Consider the following 9,823-nt stretch of genomic DNA (forward strand, 5'->3'; position numbering starts at 1 on the left):
CTGCAAGGCAGCAGTACTAACCACTGAGCCACCATGCTGCCCTTAGCATACATCTGCTATGCATCCGCTATGCATGGTTGCTAAAATGGACAGAGATGTCAGCAGAGAGCACTGTGCTCGTGATGTCATCAGTATTCCAAAAAGAAAGAAATGTCCTCTGTAGCATTCAGCAGCTAATAAGTACTGGAAGGATTAAGATTTTTTTAATAGAAGTAATTTACAAATATGTTTAACTTTCTGCCACCAGTTGATTTAAAAGAAAAAAGGTTTTCACCGGAGTACCCCTTTAACCTGTTCAGGACCCATGACGTATGCATACGCCATCACACCCTGGGTCTTAAGGACCCATGACGTATGCATACGTCATGTCTTTTCCTGGTCTCCGCCGCTCACCCGGCGGAGATCGGAAGCGGATCCCTGCTGAAATCCTTCAGCAGGGATCCAGGGCAAACGCCGAGGGGGGCCATGTATGCCCCCCATGTCGGCGATCGCCGCAAATCGCAAGGGAAATCGCCCTTGCGATCTGCGGCGATACCGGGCTGATCGGGTCTCTGGGACCCGACCGCCCGGTAATTTCGCATAATCCCGGCTGTCACAGACAGCCAGGACCATGCTAAAGCATAGGAGAGAGGTGGCAAGCCTGCCACCTCCTCCGATCCCCTGCGATCCGTCGGTTAGTTAACCGACCAATCGCAGGAGGGGGGGCGGTTACTTCCTCCCGTCCTGCCCGGCCCCTTGAAGTTCGGAGAGGACGGGAGGAAGACCGGAGGATGCGGCGGGGGACGGGGGAGTGCTGGGGCCCGGCCCCGGTACTTACCTCGTCCCTGAAGACCCGGATCCCGGCGAGGAAGATGGCGGCGGCGGCGACAGGTGTGTAGATCTTCAGCCGCGGTCGGGCCCTTTACAGCAATGCACGTCGCCGTAAAGCGACATGCATTGCTGTATTGGGACCCTATATACTACAACTCCCAGCATGCCCAGACAGCCCTTGGCGTCTGGGCATGCTGGGAGTTGCAGTTTTGCAACATCTGGAGGTCCACAGTTTGGAAACCACTGTGCCCTTCCAGATGTTGCAAAACTACACATCCTCAGCATGCCCTTACTGTCCAGGCATGCTGGGAGTTGTAGTTCTGTAACATCTGGCCCTTCAGATGTTGCAGAACTACAACTCCCAGCATGCCTGGACAGTTTTGGCATACTGGGAGTTGTAGTTTTGCAACATCTGGAAGGGCACAGATTGGGAACCACTGTATTAGTGGTCTGCAAACTGTAGTCCTCCAGATGTTGCAAAACTACAACTCCAAGCATGCTGGGAGTTGTAGTTCGGCAACATCTGGCTCTAAAGATGTTGCCGAACTACTACTCCCAGCATGCCTGAGAATGTTTGGGAGTTGTGGTTTTGCAACAACAGGAGGCACACTGGTTGGGAAACATTGTCTGTTTCCTAACTCAGTGTTTCCCAACCCGTGTGCCTCCAGCTGTTGCAAAACTATAACTGTCGGCATGCACTGATAGACTGTGCATGCTGGGAGTTGTAGTTTTGCAACAGCTGGAGGTCCCCCCCTGTGAATGTACAGGGTACTTTCACATGGGCAGGGGCTTACAGTGAGTATCAGGCTGCAAGTTTGCGATGCAGCAAATTTTGCGCGGCAGCTCAAACTCGCAGCGGGAAAATCGCTGTAACCCCCCGCCCGTGTGACTGTACCCTAAAAACACTACACTACACTAACACAAAATAAAATAAAAAGTAAAAAACACTACATATACACATACCCCTACACAGCCCCCTCCCCTCCCCAATAAAAATGAAAAACGTCTGGTACGCCACTGTTTTCAAAATGGAGCCTCCAGCTGTTGCAAAACAACAACTCCCAGTATTGCTGGACAGCCGTTGACTGTCCAGGCATGCTGGGAGTTTTGCAACAGCTGGAGGCACCCTGTTTGGGAATCACTGGCGTAGAATACCCCTAAGTCCACCCCAATGCAAATCCCTAATTCAGGCCTCAAATGCACATGGCGCTCTCACTTCGGAGCCCTGTCGTATTTCAAGGCAACAGTTTTGGGACACATATGGGGTATCGCCGTACTCGGGAGAAATTGCCTTACAAATTTTGGGGGGCTTTTTCTCCTTTCACCCCTTATGAAAAGGTGAAATTGGGGTCTACACCAGCATGTTAGTGTAAAAAAAAAATTTTTTTACACTAACATGCTGGTGTTGCCCTATACTTTTCATTTTGACAAGAGGTAAAAGGGAAAAAAGCCCCCCACAATTTGTAATGCAACTTCTCCCGACTACGGAGATACCCCATATGTGGGCGCAAAGTGCTCTGGGGGCGCACAACAAGGCTCAGAAGGGAGAGTGCACTATGTACATTTGAGGTGATTTGCACAGGGGTGGCTGATTGTTACAGCGGTTTTGACAAACGCAAAAAAAAAAAAAACCCCATATGTGACCCCATTTCGGAAACTACACCCCTCACGGAATGTAATGAGAGGTGCAGTGAGAATTTACACCCCACTGGTGTCTGACAGATCTTTGGAACAGTGGGCTGCGCAAATTAAAAATTTTGTACAGCCCACTGTTCCAAAGATCTGACAGACACCAGTGGGGGGTAAATGCTCATTGTACCCCTTGTTACGTTCTACAAGGGGTCTAGTTTCCAAAATGGTATGCCATGTGGGGGTTATTTTGCTGTCCTGGCACCATTTAGGCTTCCTAAATGCGACATGCCCCCAAGCAAAATTTGCTCTCAAAAAGCCAAATATGACTCCTTCTCTTCTGAGCATTGTAGTTCGCCCATAGTGCACTTCATGTCAACTTATGGGGTACCTCCATACTCAGAAGAGATGGGGTTACAAATTTTGGGGGCTATTTTCTGCTATTAACCCTTGCAAAAATGTGAAATTTGGGGGGAAGCACACATTTTATTGAATTTTTTTTAATTTTTTTTTACATATGCAAAAGTCGTGAAAGACCTGTGGGGTATTAAGGCTCACTTTATTCCTTGTTACGTTCCTCAAGGGGTCTAGTTTCCAAAATGGTATGCCATGTGGGTATTTTTTGCTGTTCTGGCACCATAGGGGCTTCCTATATGGGACATGCCCCCCAAAAACCATTTCAGAAAAACGTACGCTCCAAAATCCCCTTGTCGCTCCTTCCCTTCTGAGCCCTCTACTGCGCCCGCTGAACACTTTACATAGACATATGAGGTATGTGCTTACTCGAGAGAAATTGGGCTACAAATAGAAGTATACATTTTCTCCTTTTACCCCTTGTAAAAATTCAAAAATTGGGTCTACAAGAACATGCGAGTGTAAAAAATGGAAATTGTGAATTTTCTCCTTCACTTGGCTGCTATTCCTGTGAAACACCTAAAGGGTTAAAATGCTGACTGAATGTCATTTTGAATATTTTGGGGGGTGCAGTTTTTATAATGGGGTCATTTGTGGGGTATTTCTAAGATGAAGACCCTTCAAATCCACTTCAAACCTGAACTGGTCCCTGAAAAATTGTGATTTTGGAAATTTTGTGAAAAATTGGAAAATTGCTGCTGAACTTTGAAGCCCTCTGGTGTCTTCCAAAAGTAAAAACTCGTCAATTTTATGATGCAAACATAAAGTAGACATATTGTATATGTGAATAAAATAAAATAATATTTGGAATATCCATTTTTATTACAAGCAGAGAGCTTCAAAGTTAGAAAAATGCAAAATTTTCAAATTTTTCATCAAATTTTGGGATTTTTCACCAAGAAAGGATGCAAGTTACCAAAAATGTTTACCACTATGTTAAAGTAGAATATGTCACGAAAAAACAATCTCGGAATCAGAATGATAACTTAAAGCATTCCAGAGTTATTAATGTTTAAAGTGACAGTGGTCAGATGTGCAAAAAATGGCCGGGTCCTAAGGTGTAAAATGGCTGGGTCCTTAAGGGGTTAAATGGTCTTATTAGGAAAAGATTTCCCGCTATACCGCAGATTAAATCTTCATGGAGTTTAAAACAAAAAACCTATAAAAATAAATAGTAGCAATAATCATGAACATCCTTTTATTTTTTTTTTATTTTTTTTTACAGTATAGATTTAACCATAAGGATCCACAAGCCATATTCTACAGGTAAGTTACCTAAACCTTAAATTCTTTTAACCCCTTAAAGGGGTACTACCGTGGAAAACTTTTTTTTTTTTTTTTTTTTTAAATCAACTGGTGCCAGAAAGTTAAACAGATTTTTAAATCACTTCTATTAAAAAAAAATCTAAATCCTTCCAGTACTTTTTAGGGGCTGTATACTAAAGAGAAATCCAAAAAAAGAAATGCATTTCCTCTGATGTCATGACCACAGTGCTCTCTGCTGACCTCTGCTGTCCATTTTAGGAACTGGAGAAAATCCCCATAACAAACATATGCTTTTATGGACAGATCCTAAAATGGACAGCAGAGGTCAGCAGAGAGCACTGTGGTCAGGACATCAGAGGAAACGCATTTCTTTTTTGGATTTCTCTTTAGTATACAGCTCCTAAAAAGTACTGGAAGGATTTAGATTTTTTTAATAGAAGTGATTTAAAAATCTGTTTAACGTTCTGGCACCAGTTGATTTATAAGGACCAGGCCAATTTTATTTTTGCATTTTCGTATTATCCTCTTCAGCCTTCTAAAAATCATAACTCTTTTATATTTCCATCCACAGACCCATATGAGGGCTTGTTTTTTGCGTCACCAATTTTACATTGTAATGACATCACTTATTTTACCATAATATGTATGGCACAACCAAAAAAATATTATTTATGTAGGAAAATTGAAAAGAAAACCACAATTTAGCAAATTTTGGAAGGTTTTGTTTTCACGCTGTACACTTTACGGTAAAAATGACATGTTTTCTTTAATCGGTGGGTCAATATGATTAAAATGATACCATAGTATATGCCTTTTTATAATTTTACCGCTTAAAAAAAATCTCAAACTATTTTGACAAAATTATTATGTTTGAAATTGCCCTATTTTGACCCCCTTTAACGTTCTCATTTTTCCATATACGGGGCAGTATGAGGGCTCATTTTTTGCGCTGTGATCTGTAGTTTTTATCCATACCATTTTTGTTTTTTTAATAAAAATTTTTAATAAAATGTGAAATAAAACAGCAATTTTGAATTTTCTTTTTTACGTTCACCTCGTTCACCGTACGAGATAATTAACAAATATTTGATAGTTCAGACTTTCACGGACCCAGCGATACCAAATATGTTTATACATTTTTTTTTTACTTTTTGGGGGGTAAAATGGGAAAAACGCATGATTTACATTTTTGTTGGGGAGAGGATTTTTCACATTTTTTTACTTGATTGCTCATACTGTTCAGTGCTATGCATAGGGCATGTCACTAATCAGTGTTATCGACTATCTTCTGCTCTAATCTGCTCGATCTCAGACCAGAGCAGAAGACCCCAGGAGACGGTCGGTGATGGGACCTCCGCCTGCCATCCTGGATGATCGGATCTACCTATCCTACTGCGTGAAACACCAAAGTGTGCTTTATTATTGATGGAACACTATTGGTGTTGGTAAAATGTTGAGCCTATGTTTGTCCAGCAGGTTCTGCAGAGACGAGTTGTATGGTGTATGGTGGTAATTTCTCATCAGTGTATGGTCGTAATTTCTCATCACTGTATGGTGGTCATATCTCATCACTGTATGGTGGTCATATCTCATCAGTGTATGGTGGTAATATCTCATCAGTGTATGGTGGTAATATCTCATCACTGTATGGTGGTAATATCTCATCAGTGTATGGTCGTAATTTCTCGTCAGTGTATGGTGGTAATATCTCATCAGTGTATGGTGGTAATATCTCATCACTGTATGGTGGTAATATCTCATCAGTGTATGGTGGTTCTATCTCATCAGTGTATGGTGGTAATATCTCATCAGTGTATGGTGGTAATATCTCATCAGTGTATGGTGGTAATATCTCATCAGTGTATGGTGGTAATATCTCATCAGTGTATGGTGGTAATATCTCATCAGTGTATGGTCGTAATTTCTCGTCAGTGTATGGTGGTAATATCTCATCACTGTATGGTGGTAATATCTCATCAGTGTATGGTGGTAATATCTCATCAGTGTATGGTGGTAATATCTCATCAGTGTATGGTGGTAATATCTCATCAGTGTATGGGGGTAATATCTCATCAGTGTATGGTGGTCATATCTCATCACTGTATGGTGGTCATATCTCATCAGTGTATGGTGGTTCTATCTCATCAGTGTATGGTGGTAATATCTCATCAGTGTATGGTGGTAATATCTCATCAGTGTATGGTGGTAATATCTCATCAGTGTATGGTGGTAATATCTCATCAGTGTATGGTGGTAATATCTCATCACTGTATGGTGGTAATATCTCATCAGTGTATGGTCGTAATTTCTCGTCAGTGTATGGTGGTAATATCTCATCAGTGTATGGTGGTAATATCTCATCAGTGTATGGTGATAATATCTCATCAGTGTATGGTGGTAATATCTCATCAGTGTATGGTGGTAATATCTCATCAGTGTATGGTGGTAATATCTCATCAGTGTATGGTGGTAATATCTCATCAGTGTATGGTGGTAATATCTCATCAGTGTATGGTGGTAATATCTCATCAGTGTATGGTGGTAATATCTCATCAGTGTATGGTGGTAATATCTCATCAGTGTATGGTGGTAATATCTCATCAGTGTATGGTGGTAATATCTCATCAGTGTATGGTGGTAATATCTCATCAGTGTATGGTGGTAATATCTCATCACTGTATGGTGGTAATATCTCATCACTGTATGGTGGTAATATCTCATCAGTGTATGGTGGTTATATCTCATCAGTGTATGGTGGTTATATCTCATCAGTGTATGGTGGTTATATCTCATCAGTGTATGGTGGTAATATCTCATCAGTGTATGGTGGTAATATCTCATCAGTGTATGGTGGTTATATCTCATCAGTGTATGGTGGTTATATCTCATCAGTGTATGGTGTATACAGTGATGAGATATCAGCAACACTGTTGTATTGTTAATAAATATGTACAAAAATCTTTCTTTTTGTGTGTGAATAGTGGTCTGGGGATGTGCCGATTGCTTTAGCCTCTGATCTTGCACATAGGGGAACCTTTTTTTGTGGATCACTAAGGAGGGCACCCTACTACAAAGATAAGCCAAAAACAGAAGAAGTGTTTAACCCCTTAACGACCACTGACGTAAATGTACATACTGGTGCAGAGGTACTTTGCACACCAGGGCGTACATTTACGTCCTGTACATGACCTCCAGCATCGAAGCGATGCCCGTGTCTTGCGCTACAGGGGATCCGATCATCTAGAATGGTGGACAGAGGTCCCCTCACCTGCCTCCATCCATCTCTAGGTGTCTTCTGCTCTGGTCTGAGATCGAGCAGACCAGAGCAGAAGATCGCCGATAACACTGATCTGTGCTATGCCCTATGCATAGCACTGAACAGTATTAGCAATGAAATGATTGCTATAGATAGTCCCCTATGGAGACATAAAAAGTGTAAAAAAAAAATGTGAAAAATTCCCTCCCCCAATAAAAATGAAAATTGTCAATTTTTCCCGTTTTACCCCTCAAAAAGTATATAAAACATTTTTTATAAACATATTTGGTATGGCCGCGTGTGTAAATGTCTGAACTATCAAAATATCATCTTAATGGCCCCATATGGTGAACTGCGTAAATGTAAAAAGTCCAAAAGTTCAGAATTGCAGTTTTTTTTTTGTCACATTTTATTCCAAACTATTTTAAACGTACAAAAAGTTAGATATTTTTTAAAAGCAGCACAATCATAGAATAGTATGTAAAGATGCATATCATTTTCATTGTACTGACCCATACAATAAATAAAACATGTAATTTTTACTGTAAATGGTTCAGTGTGAAAATGAAACCCTCCAAAATGTGCAAAATGGTGGTTTTCATTTCAATTTCTTCACAAAAAAATTGGGTGGGGGGTGTTTGCCGTACATTTTTTGGTAAAATGAGACATTTCATTACAAAGTACAATTGGTCATGCACAAGTCAAGCCCTCATATGGGTCTATGAATGGAAGAGTTATGGATTTTAGAAGGAGAGGAGGAAAAAATGAAAACGCTAAAATAAAATTGGCCTGGTCCTTAAGGTCAAAATGGGCTTGACCCTTAAGGGTTAAGGTGGTCTGGACCAGATGGAAAAGAAAAAGAAAAGTGAATGACTGCAATCAGAAAAGATGCCATCTGAGCCACTGTACTAAAATTACCTACATAAGGTCTACAGCAGGATTATACCCCTCAAAGCCTAGTGATGGTTTGCAATAATATTGGTAATATTGGTCCTTGTGGTAGATATACTGTATGTAGTCTTGGAGAAGAGATATTAATTGGCCCCTGTATAGTGATGAGGTGCTGTATCTCTGCCTACTGTGCTTGAAAAGGTGTCATTTTCCTATACTCTCTGTAATATATATATATATATATATATATATATATATATATATATATATATATATATATCGTATATACTCGAGTATAAGCCGACCCGAGTATAAGCCGAGACCCCTAATTTCAACCCAAAATCCCAGGAAAAGTTATTGACTCGAGTATAAGCCTAGGGTGGGAAATACCTCATCCCCCCCTGTCATCATCCAGACCCGTCATTAACATCCTCATCATCCCCTTGTCATCATCCCACACATCCCCCCTTCATCATCCCCTTGTCATCATCCCACACATCCCCTTATCATCCCACACATCCCCCCTTCATCATCCCCTTGTCATCATCCCACACATCCCCCCTTCATCATCCCCTTATCATCCCACACATCCCCTTATCCCACACATCCCCCCTTCATCATCCCCTTGTAATCATCCCACACCCCCCCCTTCATCATCCCCACCCCCCTTCATCATCCCCACACCCCCCCCCCCCCTTCATCATCCTCTTCTCATCATTCGCCCTCAGTGGTCTTCAACCTGCGGACCTCCAGAGGTTTCAAAACTACAACTCCCAGCAAGCCCGGGCAGCCATCGGCTGTCCGGGCTTGCTGGGAGTTGTAGTTTTGAAACCTCCGGAGGTCCGCAGGTTGAAGACCACTGCGGCCTTCAACCTGCGGACCTCCAGAGGTTTCAAAACTACAACTCCCAGCAAGCCCGGGCAGCCATCGGCTGTCCGGGCTTGCTGGGAGTTGTAGTTTTGAAACCTCCGGAGGTCCGCAGGTTGAAGACCACTGCGGCCTTCAACATCATCCAGCCCCCTCTCACCCCCTTTAGTTCTGAGTACTCACCTCCGCTCGGCGCTGGTCCGGTCCTGCAGGGCTGTCCGGTGAGGAGGTGGTCCGGTGAGGAGGTGGTCCGGGCTGCTATCTTCACCGGGGGCGCCTCTTCTCCGCGCTTCCGGCCCGGAATAGAGCCGTTGCCTTAACAACGACGTATCTGCGTCGTTGTCAAGGCAACGTGACTATTCTGAAGCCGGGCCCGAAGCGCTTAGAAGAGGCCTCCCCGGTGAAGATAGCAGCCCGGACCACCTCCTCACCGGACCACCTCCTCACCGGACAGCCCTGCAGGACCGGACCAGCGCCGAGCGGAGGTGAGTACTCAGAACTAAAGGGGGTGAGAGGGGGCTGGATGATGTTGAAGGCCGCAGTGGTCTTCAACCTGCGGACCTCCGGAGGTTTCAAAACTACAACTCCCAGCAAGCCCGGACAGCCGATGGCTGCCCGGGCTTGCTGGGAGTTGTAGTTTTGAAACCTCTGGAGGTCCGCAGGTTGAAGACCACTGCGGGTGGGGGAGTT

At 43.1% G+C, this 9,823-nt stretch overlaps 1 long non-coding RNA gene across 1 annotated transcript in view; it reads left to right on the forward strand.

Moving 5' to 3' along the window:
• Positions 1-9,823, forward strand: part of LOC130283765 (uncharacterized) — a 110,716-nt gene that overhangs the window by 77,605 nt on the left and 23,288 nt on the right. The window contains exon 2 of the long non-coding RNA XR_008846837.1: positions 4,079-4,119. This is a non-coding gene — a long non-coding RNA (uncharacterized LOC130283765). The remainder of the gene's footprint in view (positions 1-4,078; positions 4,120-9,823) is intronic.

The sequence above is a fragment of the Hyla sarda genome, chromosome 8 (genome assembly GCF_029499605.1).
Source record: "Hyla sarda isolate aHylSar1 chromosome 8, aHylSar1.hap1, whole genome shotgun sequence".
Classification (NCBI taxonomy): Eukaryota; Metazoa; Chordata; class Amphibia; order Anura; family Hylidae; genus Hyla; species Hyla sarda.